We start from the raw sequence: 11,777 nt of genomic DNA on the forward strand, positions 1-11,777 counted from the left end.
TCTAACACTGAAGAATCTGAAATCATTTAATTCCCAAGCAGGTATACCATAAGATTTCCCAACCTGGACTTTCAGCTTCAAATTCAACATTCATAGTATCAGAAAAGCAATAAAGTAGTGTTTTCATTTATTACTATTTAAAAGGTTATCTACCAAATCAAAAGCTTTGGGGGAAGGAGGAGGGTGGTTTATTTCTGCTGAGCAAGCAATATATTGATCAAACAGGACAGATTAAGATCAGAATTTCTTTAGCATCTTTTTTCTGATAGCTGATGAGAAGGCAGGAGAAAATTATGACTCATAACCTTGTAAGATAACCTCAAAATAACAGGCAAAGAAACTTGGGAGTTAAGGGAGAAAAAATGTTCTGAGTGGAGATGTAGGAGTTTTCTCTATTTGCTTGAATTTTCACCTGTAGACAGGTACTGTCTATAAAACTTTGGCTGGTCTTAGCATGCTATAGTTGATTATCAGGAAATTTCATATTATAACTGTATACAATTCTTCATATTGGGTATAGTATAATAAACCAAGTAAGTGGCTTCTCAGTACAGGGTTAAATATCAGAATAACATACCAAACACATGTTGAAAAATATCATGGCTTGTGATTACTTTGTGTCATTTATTAAAGTTAAAATAAACATGTTATTCAAAATTTGTGTTGCTTTCATTTCCCTGAACTAATTATCTGGTTTACTCATGTAATTTGAGAATCACTACTTTTCTAAGAACTGTTTAAATCAGTGGGAAGAGGCACTGACTGAAGACTTTTTATATGTATGTACATAGAGACATAACTGAAACATTCAACACTGCAGAAAGAGGCAATTGAACAATCACTGTGCTGAGGCCTCTACTTGGTCATTATTCTTACAAAAACTCAGTTTGTCAGGACAACTTTTCCTTACTATATGCCTTCAGTCTTTTGAGCCATAAGTGCATTTCCAGGAAGAGTAACAGAACCCATAAATGTGGGTACTTTTTACTACACAATTATTGTGTTAAAAGGCACCATTCTTTAAATAAATTACTGCTTTTCTAAATTCATGTAAGTCTTGCCAAGTGGAAGCTTGCAGTGTAATTTACATATTATGGGAGATAATTTTTGGATTATAAATACAAAGAGTTGCAAGAGCTTTAAATAGACATTTCCCTTATAATTAGGAATTACAATGATGAAATGCCATGCTTGACAAGGTTTATTTAAATAGTTAAAATCTTCCGGGTAAAATACTACAAGACATGTAATTGTTTTCACAAAGGTCTGATTTCTGCTCAAAATCATTGCTTTCTTTTGGCTGTATTTTGACCACAAGGAGCAATGGACCTTTGGGTATTTCTCATGCCGTATCTCTGTCAAAGTCACAATCACAATGATATGACTGCTATTGACTCCTGTGCCTGAAGTTCTTCATCTAATAATGAGAAGTTAGAAAGGACACTGGAGCATCTTCAGTTATTTTTGTCCAACTAAATCCACGCTTCAGAGCTCAGGCAAGAAAATTAACAGATCCAGGCTGTTGGGCACAGATGTTATAGGCATTTGCATTTGTGGGAGAATTTGTGGATTTTCAAACTTTCATAGAATCTGAATACCTTCAAGGAGATGATTTGATTTACTCTCTTAACAACTAACTTCCATAGCAGATTGGATTGCCCACTCTCCAACACTTTCTAACCCTTTGTGTTATCTCAATTTACCCCAAATACTTAAGGTAAGGTGTTCAATATTACTGAAATACAGTGACCAATTGTATTACTGATGTAATAGCTTCCAGAAAAAGGAAAGCCTTATATTATACTTCATGGGTATTCTGGTATGTGGGGAGAAAAGGATGAGGATTTAGGTCTATTTCCCAGTGATTCTGGGGTACTGTGTAACCAAGGACACAAAACAAGAATCATGGGAACAAAAAAAATATTAAAAAACAGGTGAAAATAAATACTAATTTAGATAGTTGCTACAGAGCTCAACTAGAAAGAAGGAGAAAATAAGGGATTTCAGTGTCTCTATGGGTATTTTCTGTTTGTACAAAGACGGGACAGTATGAAATCCACAAATCATATAGACAAGTTAGCTAGAAGTCATCTACATTTCTCATTTTATCAAATTTGCAATTTTAAAGTCATCTTCTCACCTATAATACATGTTTGAGATTCACAAGCTTCATGAGTGTTTGGAATTCAGTTTTAGCTTTCCCTGGATAAGTGCCTACTGTTAAGGTTACTATGCAAAGAGCAGCTACTAGTACCTTCTCTTTCTGCATTCCTTCTTGATTCGTGATATATTAAAAAGCAGTTCTACTTGAGTAAGTAGTTAAAATGGTTTAAAAAGTACCTCTGATTCAACTCAGAGGTTGAAAAGTCTTCTTCAGCACAAGATGAGACCTGTTCTTCCACTTAGCAATTTTCGCTCATCTGCTGTACAGGTTTAAGTGGAGAGTCTCTGAATAACTGACCTTTTTATCTTTGGAGAATCCTTGACTAGAGGCCTATTGAAGGGCATTTCTACAACTCCGCTAGAGCTTGAAATCCAAACTTTATACTAAGTAATACAATTAAAATGGTTTTAGTGGATAAATTGCACTTGATTATGTGTATGTAATGTAAAAACATACATCTGATACTTTCTTTAAAGTTCTTTTCAATTGAATAGAGATACATAAGCACTTTGAGAGAAGTCAAGCAGTAAAGGTCCATTTAAAGAATAAATTAATTACACCCCAGAAGGACACTCAGTTACAATAAAGGATGTCAAGTGACATGTATGTCTACATTGTCTATACATACCTAAAGTTATGGAAAATTAGCCTTAGCCATTGCACCTTGATCTTACATTTTACTTACATTCCTTTAGAGGGCATAGATTTTACTAATAATGACATGAAGGAAAATTTATTTCTTGGATTGTTATCTCCTTTATAAGCCCATAAGGCCATTTTTTTGCGCAATGAATACTGATTTTCACCAATGTTGATTTGTTTACACATTGGTATTCTTATGTAGCTTTTGCTTTTTTTATATCAATTTCAGAGAGATATTTCTTAGTCTAGGAGAAAAACAAAGGAATACCACTAGGAAGGAAGCACTTATTGACTTATTTGGAAATTAGAGCTTAAGATAAACTACTCAGTTTGGAATGCAGACCACATTGAAAAAAAAAACGAAAAAACAACCACACATAAATGTGGTAATTTTTTCAGCTCATTTTCTTTCAAACAGTTTATTTCTCAACATTTTTTAATAAAACTTCTCATTATGTTAATTCTATATTATTTTAAGTATCCCAAGGCTCGAAAATGTCAGTGTACTCTTCTATGGGTAGTATGCTGTATATAAAAAACAAAAATAGGTACAACTATAGACAAAACAGTTCCAGAATGTGAAAATGGCATAACTATTATTTAACATAAATATTATGAATAAACACTTAGAATAGTCATAGAATTAAAATATTTGGGAAAATATGTCATTCTTTGTTGATATTTCTTTTATCTGCTTTAGATGAAATGTAACCCACTATTAAATTATCTCAAATGTTTTATCAATGGTCTTGTTTCTGGAGGACTGAGCCCCGCCAAAAGAGAGAAAGAGAAAGGATTGGGCAGAGCAGTTTTTCGACCAGTCGGAGTAAGTGAAATTGTCTGGCCCCTTTCCCCCTCTCCCTCTTCCCTTCCCCAGTGTGTGGGAAGTGAAAGAAGGTTCCTTTTTTTGGTTGGATTGGTTTTCTCCGGCATACCCACGTGGTGGGCTCCGGACATTACAAGTTCTGCATCTACGATGATCCAACAGCGGCACCTCGTGGTTGGTATAGGATATTACAAGGTTTGCACCTCCAGTGGCCCGATGGTGTCCTCTGCTGACTGTGGTTGGAATTGCACCAAAGGACGCAAAATTGAACTGTTTACTTTTCCTTTTGCTGGTTTATCGGTTTGTTTTTGAAGGGGATTATTTGTGGGTATAGAAGTATTGCTTGGTTGTTTTACTTTTTTGTGTGTGTGTGTGTGTGTGTGTGTGTGTGTGTTTCTGTAATACACACATACTTTTAATAAAGGGCTGTTATTTTTTCCTTTTCCATAATTTGTTCTTTTCCTTCAGTCTGAGCCTTTTTACGCTCAAAAAACCAGAAAGATAAAGATGATGCTAAGACCAATCTTCAGAAATCTCTCACCTAGGAGACCTGGGTAAAGGAATGGTGGAAGGAAGACTTTCCCTTGGTTGAGTTGGGTTAGAGAACACATAGGCAACTTGATGTCCACAAGTCCATGGGTCCTGATGGGATGCATCCATAAGTGCTGAGACAGCTGTCAGAGACAGTTGGCGACACTGTAGCGAGGCTGCTCGCAATCATCTTTGAAAAGTCATGGAGATCAGGAGAGGTGCCTTTGAATTGAAAGTAAGTAAATGTTACCTGGCTCTTCAAAAAGCACAAGAAAGAGGATCTAGGGAACTACTGGATAGCAAAACTCACCTCAGTCCCTGGAAAGGTGATGCAACGCCTCATTCTGGAGGCCATCTCTATACACACGGATAACAAAAAGGTAATCAGGAGTAGTCAGCATGGATTCACTAAAGGTAAAACATGCTTGACCAACTTGACTGTCTTCTACAGTGAAACAACTACCTGGATGGATGAGGGGAGAGCAGTGGGTATTGCCTACCTTGACATCAACGAGGCTTTTGACATTCTCTCACAACATCTTCATAGGCAAACTCAGGAAATGATGAATGGACAGTGAGGTGGATTGAGAACTAGATGAATGGTAGATCCCAGAGGGTCATAAACAGGGTCTAGTTTCAGCCCTGTCACCAGTGGGATCCCCCTCGGTTTAATACTGGGACCAGTATTATTTAACTTATTCATTAATGACTTGAATGAAGGAGTAGATGCCTCCTTAGCAAGGTCACTTATGACATGAAACTGGGAGGAGTGGCTGATACCCCAGAGTGCTGTGCAGCCCTTCAGAAGGACCCCAATAGATTGGAGAGATGTGCAGAGAACAACCATCTGAATTTCAACACAGGCAATTTCAGAGTTCTGCATCTGGGGAAGAATAACTTCATGCAGAAAGAAAAAATCTAGAAAGCAGCTCTGCAGAGAAGAACCTGGAGATCTCAGTGGACAGAAAGCTGTCCATGAACCAGCAGTGTGTCCTTGTGACCAAGAAGATCAATGGCATCCTGGGGTGCATTAGGAAGAGTATTGCCAGTGGGTCTTGGAAGGTGATCCTTCTCTGCTCAGCCTTTGTGAGCACTCATCTGGAGGGCTGTGTCAAGTTCTGGACTCCTCCGTACAAGAGAGACTTGGAGGTCCTGAAATGGGGTCAGAACAGGGCTATGAAGATGATCAGGGACTGGAGCAACTCTCTTATGAGGAAAGGCTGAGGGACTTAGACCTGTTCAGCCTGAGGAGAGACAACAGAGAGAGGCCCTCATCAATGTCTCTAAGGATCTGAAGGGAGAGTGTCAAGAGGATGGAGGCTCTTATCCGGGGTGCCAAGCAATAGGACAAGAGGCAATTGAGGGAAACTGATGTGCAAGAAGTTGAGAATGAGAATGAGTTTCTTTACAGTGCAAGTGACCGTGCACTGGAATAGATTGCCCAGAGAGGTTATGGAGTCAACTTCACTGCAGATATTCCAGAACTGCATGGGCAAAACCCTGTGCAATGTGCTCTACACTGACCCTACTTGAGCAGAGAGGTTGGATGATCCACTGTGGTCCCTCCCAACTTTACCAATTCTATTATTCTATGTTAGTATCTGTACTAAAAATGAATATATTCTGAGTGTATATAGTATCTATATACTGTTGACACCTTTGCTGACAGGCTTTAACCTTTTTTCCCCCACTTTACGGATTATGTGACCTTCCCACTGCCTAAAAGAAATATGGACCTGACTTCATAGCAATCACATTGTATTATCTGTCCCATAAACAGGTGTTCAAAGGAAAGAACAGGTCCTCAAGTGTAGAAACTTTCAGCTTGCTAAATACTTTGGAGGATGCCTCTGGGCACCTAGTCTGAGAAGACACTTCCACACTGTACCCTAAATACTAGGAAACAGTTGCCTTTGTCTTTGAGTCGTTGCCTTCTTCATGCAGTGAAAAGTGAAAAAATAAAAGAAGAAAAATCCTAGTACCTCAATATTGTTGTTGCTTACCTTCTGGTGCCTTCCTACTGTGCATATGGGTTTTCTCTGAACACATTTCTGATGGATCTAGTTTCACTTATAAGTTGTACAATAATTTTTTGTTTAAATGTATTTTTCAAGAGCTCAAAACCAAAAAGTTTCAGTTGAACCAGTTGACATTTACCAAACCAAACTCTTCAGTACATTTCTATATATCAGTTTTATGAACTAATTACCAATATACAAATTGTCTGAGAATGTGAAAACATTACCACTTTAAAATAGACAGACTTTGGATAATTACTGGATTGTTTTAATTAAGGGAATTTAATGGTGGGGTCATGTACTTATTTGACATACTTATTTTCATTCACTAAAAATAAATAAAACTGGAAACATGCTGTTTCTCTGAGAAGTAACAAAATTATAGGAAACTAGTTCCTTTCTCACGTCCTCAAGGTGTTTTCAGGGAAAAGCTGACCTAAAATCTCCTCTTTGGATTTCTTGCAGAGCAATGCGTATTCTCCTTCCCCCAGCTGTGTTCAAATTGTCTTCTTCTATTTCTCACCACCACTTTCACTCACAAAATGCACAAATGCACCCAATGCACTGTTATTCAACACTCTCCAAAGGGAAAGAAATTAGTAATCTACATGGCTTTAATTAGTGAACTGACTTACATATTTGGTTTTAGTAATTGTATGTTTTCCTTCTGGGCCATGTGGTACCTTCTGGGTATGTTTGGCTGGGCCATCTATTTTTTTTCTTTCAATTACACTGAACAAAAGGAAATTATTAACCTTAACAGCTTCATGAGTTTTGCTTTCAAAGTACATATTAATGCATTCATACATTGAGAATAGAGGCTAAATAAACAGCAGTCTTGTTTCCTACTTGCCTCTTTTCTGAAATACATGATTCTAATAGTGAAAAACAGATGTGCTATTTTTAGACTTGTAAACAGTCAGCTGTATGTTAGCTTTCAGATTCCTGATAACTTTGCCAGCTTTTGTTCTGCCTTATCTTTAAATTTTATTTACATTTAAAAAAAAAAAAAAAGAAGAAAATTTATAATACCAAAGTAGTTGAAGCAGGATTCTTTAGCTGTATTTACAATTATTAATCTAATAATCTAAGGGTGCTGAAGGAGAAAAGGAGGCTGTGCACACTGAGTTTGATTTCGGGACTTATTCACCAACGCTTTTCAGAGTTCCCCTTTTATTCATATTCTCTCATAAACAGCACCTGGTGTTTTTCTTTTAGTCAACTGGAATTCCCAGGATCATCCCAAACCAGTGCCCTGATCCCACACGTTCACATTCACATCATGTGGTGCCTGTGTTCAGCCACAAGAGAAAAACACAGGCTCATCATGCAGGCTGTTTAAAGTAGTTTTCCACTTTGAGAAATAACATTCTCAAAGCACTTAGCCAAGGTCGATCCTCCCTTTTGATTCTGATTAACTAAATGCAGGTGCAGAGTAACTCAGCTTGTTCCCACAATAATCTGCCTTAAACATGGTTGGCACATAATGCAATCTAAAACATAGAGTCTTCAATAAACTATACATTTTCAAAGCTTCAACAAAGAGTTTTATATTAGTTTATAATCTCATTAGAGAATGCACAAATGGGACATCCAGTTTAGTAATGGCTAATTAAGTCTTTTCAATGTTAATAATATTAGGTAAAAAGGGGTTTAAACACAAAATCTTTTAATCATATTGGACAGCCACATGAGGAAAAAATCCTTTATTCTGACATTCATATTTTTTAGTAGGGATGGGGTTATTCTACAAGCAGTGATCTGTGCCAGGCCCGTGACAGTGTCAGTAATTACCTCCATCCAGTTGTGATGGGAACGAAGCTGTCATTTGTCTCCATTACGGCTGAGCATTGACGCTGCCTTGCACTTTATTTAGTAAATGAAATGCTTTAACATCTGACTATCTAAGGCTACAAAAGAAAAAAAAAGGCATTAAAAAAAAAGGAAATTATCACAAAACAAAACCATAAAACAGTACCTACTCTTCATAAAAAATTCTGTCATGATGCATTCTCTTTGTAAGAAAAATCAGGGATGCACACAATAGATAGTAGAGGTACAGGTACATGACTATTCTCTACTACTGTTTTGGTTGATTAGTTCTTCACACAGTCTTTGATATATGAATGTAATGCATCTCACACAATTTCATATATATATTTTCCATTCTTGTTTGTGATGGAGAAGTTATTCGCACAAACTGCTTGCTGCATACAGAAAAATAATAATTTTACTTTCTATTATTCTGAACAATTTTCTTCCCATACGAGCATGAATTAAGGATAGGGCCATGGAAATGTGTTTTTATTTCCAGTCACAAGGTTAGAAGCTCTTTCTGAAAAGAAAAACTTCTAAGAAATATCGAGTTTTGTCATTCACTGCTCTTAAAAAGACATTACAGTACCATCTTTGCATGTATGTATGCCACTCTAAGTAATGAGTAGGAGTAGACTCATGAATCTTGGTTCTGTGTCTACCAGTTTCAGAGGAAGGACTTTCATTTGTTTCAGTAGCTATTGGATAAAATGCCTAAGGAGAAACTGACTTACAAAGGATAACTGAGTACTAACTGTAGCATTATGTCAGACATGCACATATTGTTAGAGAAAGTTGAAATGAAACCCTAGTGGAATTATTCATTATTGTAACTCCCAGTGACTGCCTTATGATAGCTAGCATGAGTCACTAGGTAGATCATAACAGCATGTCTGCAAGATAGCTTGGAGAACTATATCCTGTGTACACCTTATAAATTTTTTAATAGGCACATGACCATAAAACAAGTTTTTTGTTTTCTTTTTGTATCTTTTTTATAGTCTTACTTTTTACATTTAAACCTCTATTATCTGTCATAATGTGGAATTTGACTAGATGAGAAAGAAAAGCAAACTGTCATGCCTAAGCATTGCACATCTCCTGCACACACTCCGTTCTGGTCAGATTAGGAGAGAATCAGAAAGGTAAAACTGGGTTGACATAAAAACAGTTTAATAAGTAAATCAAAAGCCCAGTGCCTGCAAGCAAAACAAAACAAGGAATTCATTCATCACTTCCCAAAGGCAAGCAGGTGTTCAGCCATCTTCAGGAAAGCAGGGCTCCATCACACATAACAATGCTAGGAAAGACAAACATGGTAATTATGAACATCCACCCCTTCTACTTCCCCAGATTATATGCTGAGCATGACATACAGTATGGAATAGAGTATGGAATAGAGCATGGAATAGAGTATGGAATACAGTATGGAACCATACAGTATGGAATAGAGCATGGAATAGAGTATGGAATACAGTACAGAACCATACATAGAATATCATTTTGGTCCACTGGGGTCAACTCTTTTGGTTGTGTCCCTTCCCAGCTTCTTGTGCACATCCAACCTACTTGCTGGCAGGATGGAGTGAAAAGCAGAAAAGGCCTCGACTCCATGCAAGCACTGTTCAGCAGTATCGAAAACATCCCTGCATTTCCAACATTTTTTTCGACAGAAATACAGAACACAGTCTCATACTAGTGTCTGTGATAGAAAAGCCAAAGCCAACAGACAAACAAACAAATAATCAAAACACTCAAACAACATACTGCTAATAAAGAATTCAAGAGTCAGTGACATTAATATAACTGTTCATTTAACCCTCAGATTATCAAAATGTGACTGCACTGTCACAGATTCATATTGAGAGCAAAACTACAGGCCTTCTTTGTCTTTGTAAAGTGCACAAATTAATACTGACATTGTTGGAATCAAGAAAAAATGATGAAAGCCCAAAAATTCATATCATTAACAAAAATATCAACTTCAATGATTATAAGAGCTGGGGATGGATTTTTTTTGCCTTATTTTTTTTTATTTTAATACAACTGCAGGACACCATGCAAGAAGGAATTTGTCTGTGCTCACCTCATGAGGTCTTCTTTACAGCCAAACAAGTTTCTCCCTCTGGTGATCTGCCCTAGAACCGGAGCAGGAGCATAGGAATCACTCTGCCAGGAGCCATGTTTCTCTTCGTGTGCAGTGAATAGTAACAAGTAACTCGAATGTAGATGTGCAATTTATTAATGTTCCAAGCTAGTGGAGAGGATAAGCAGGAACTGTTTTGAACAGGCAGATGTGTACATGACTAAATCTTTCATTTCTATGATCAACTCTGATGTCTTAAATAATCAGCATATATCAAAATATCTCATAAGTGACCTTATATCTTATCATATATGAGATGGTGGAAGATGCAGAAGCAACCTCTATGAAATTTTCCTTAGGAAAAATTCCTACAAACTTTTTTTAGTATTTCAACAGTATCTCAAACTTTTTAAGTATGAAAAGGATCTTTCAGCACTACTATCTCATATACAAAAATAAAACAACTGATCTATTTGCAGATGTAACTGTGAAACTTCATGGTATGCCTTTAGAACAACACTGACATCAGAGCAGTTCTTTCAGTCTGTGACTTTATATGCTTAAAGTACCATCAGTGAAAGTAAAAGGCTTTTTCTCCTGAATAATATAGTCACATTGAAAAAGTGGACCAACACATTCTAATGAGAGTTCAACTTACAGTGAATTCTGTCTTCTTTATATCCATGTCTTTTGTGCTGATCTGACCTGACTACTTCTGCCCTTTCTTAATCTGAGTTATAAAGATGAGATCCGGTTCAACTAAATTTAGGCACATAGAAAAATGTCATAGATGAGAGGTGATGACCTCCCTCTGACAACTTTGTCTTGACAGAAGAACTTTGGTGCTTCAAGGATCTTTTACTTGGACCCTGAAATAGGAGAAAGTTAGGTACTGAAATTAGGTCCTCAATTATGTTAACTTTGTTTTTATGTATGATTTGATATCTAAAGGGGTATAGTTAGAATAAGTCAACTAACTTTTCCTGTTTCCCCGTTTTGTTCGATTTGTTTGGGTTTTGTTGTTTTTTTTTTTTGTTTCTATGGCACCTATAACAAAAGCAGTGCTCTGGACTACTACTGTAGTGGTTCAATCCCAACTGGCAACTAAGCACAGTCACCTACTCCCCCCTGCTCCCAAAATGGAGAGGAGAACCAGAAAGAAAAACTAAACATTGTGGGTTAAGGTAAGAATAGCTTGATTATTGGAACAAAATAAAAATACTAATAAAAAATATAACACTAATAATAATAGTATATGGAATGAAAAAGAGGGAGAAGGAGGAATAAAACCCAGAGCAGCTGCCAATCAAAGGCAGCTGGGGAGCACTAACCTGCACCACAGACCAGCCAGAAGTCCCACATGGTGTGGAGGGGTATGGCCGCCAAAGTGACCAAAACAGCAACATGTGCTCTCCGTGCTCTTCGAAGCCTGACATCTGGATGTGTGGAAGCTGAACTTTCACAGGACCCCTTGGTAGCTATAATTTTCTCTTTTTTTCTCTCTTTCTTTTAATATTTTGGGTAGCTTGATAGCCGATGTGTTGAATTATGCTAAATTGTATGGGTTACCATGTGCTAAGTTAATGCTCTGTGGACTGCTTTATTTTTGTTGTATGTTACCCTTTAAGCTTTTGCCAAGTTCTCTTATTTCCTGAAGTTTTGTAGTAAAGGTACCCTCTGAGAAAATGTGTGCAG

This window comes from Empidonax traillii, unplaced genomic scaffold (assembly GCF_003031625.1).
Source record: "Empidonax traillii isolate 1590-97213 ecotype Southwest subspecies unplaced genomic scaffold, ASM303162v1 scaffold79:size2606397, whole genome shotgun sequence".
Lineage (NCBI taxonomy): Eukaryota > Metazoa > Chordata > Aves > Passeriformes > Tyrannidae > Empidonax > Empidonax traillii.